The sequence below is a fragment of the Benincasa hispida genome, chromosome 3 (assembly GCF_009727055.1).
Source record: "Benincasa hispida cultivar B227 chromosome 3, ASM972705v1, whole genome shotgun sequence".
NCBI classification, from domain to species: domain Eukaryota; kingdom Viridiplantae; phylum Streptophyta; class Magnoliopsida; order Cucurbitales; family Cucurbitaceae; genus Benincasa; species Benincasa hispida.
In genome coordinates this window covers 61,744,238-61,745,980 of record NC_052351.1, presented here as the reverse complement: position 1 = coordinate 61,745,980, position 1,743 = coordinate 61,744,238, and positions in this window count along the sequence as shown.

The following is a 1,743-nucleotide window of genomic DNA, read 5'->3' as shown; positions in this document are numbered from 1 at the left end:
AATGTATCAAATACATTATGACAATTATATCATATATAATTGAAACAATTTAATTATATCAATATAATTAAATCATTCTATTAATTTGAAAAATTCAAATTAATCTAAAAACTGATTCTCAATTAAATTATGAGCTACTAAGGGGACCTCATGGACCTGTAGTTTGAAGCTCCAATCGTACATGAATAATTAATTAAATTCTTTAATTATATTATTCATCATTCGTTAACTGTTGGACACTCCACTAAAGACCGACGGTTGCACTTTTCGCATTGCAAATATATTTCTGTGTCCATTGGATATAACCAATCAACAGTACGATGACCCTTGACAAATTGCTCGTAAGTACAACTGAACTAAATTACCGTTTTGCCCCTATAGTTACATCTAACTTCTTAAGTACCATTGATCCCTTTAATGAACAATAGATCATAGTTCTATTATGACTAAACCCCTATCGGGCCAGGAGAGGGTGTGGCGTCACATTATTCAAGTCCTGGAATCAGTCTTTAAGAGAGTAATTTATCTATTTACCCCAGCTTCGGGGAAGGAGTGAATTCCATCTTGTGTAACTGTGTTCCCAGCTCCCTAATCAGACGAATCCCCAAAATGGTAGGCTTGTTGAGTCGCTGATATGGCCATTCTCACCTATACAAATTAAAGGATCGCCCTCATAAACAAGAGTTCACAACTCAGAGGTCATGTTACCTATGGTCATCCTGGTAAAATGTAAGTCTCTATTATAACGGTGTTATATAATGAGACTAAAAATTTCGTGGTCCGGTCTTATACAAACTCCTTTGTATAGAATATCCCCGCTCGCATGTCTAATATATGAATGATCAGGATCGGATCATTTGTAGCACTTTACAACAATTGTAACACCTACTACAGACCATTTAGGTTATCACTTAAACATGATCCACCCGTATGTCACCACATACATGTTTAAGTTACAAAGATAACCTTGGATGTTAGTTTATTAGTTTGTGGTTAATGCAACTAAAATATCACATATTTTATAGACAAAATGAATAAAATATCATATATTTTATTAATCACATATAGAGTTTGTTTATACAATATTTACAAACTATAAGACCTTACGAGATTTAGGGCATTAACCCCAACAATCTTGCACTTGACCTAAAGCTAGTGGGGTGTACAATATAACGAAAATACAAGTACATAAAAAATAAACTAGGGTATAACACGCCCAGTAAAATATCTCCCACTTGCCCTAGTCCAGTTGTGGTTTGTCCCATAGACCTATACTCTGCAGGTGATCCTCAAACACTGTAGCCATGAGAGCATTCGTAAACGGATCAGCAACGTTGTGTTCTGAAGCTATCTTTGTGACAATCACGTCCCCTCAATGCACAATCTCTTGGATGAGATGATACTTCCCCTCTATGTGCTTGCCGCGCTTATGACTCCTAGGCTCTTGGGAATTAGTCACAATAACTTCCAAATCAGTTAAGAATTTTCTGAGCCAAACGACCTCCTTAACAGCTTCACAAGCCGCTACATACTCAGCCTCCATGGTAGAGTAAGCGACATACCCTTGCTTGGTGCTTCACCATACTACCACTCCACCGTTAAGAGTGAACACCAATCCTGATATGGATTTCCTAGAATCCTTATTAGTCTGAAAATCATAGTCCGTGTATCTCGTAAGGATCAAATCCTTAGAACCATACACAAGCATGTAGTCCTTCGTTCTCTGTAGAGACTTGAGGCTAT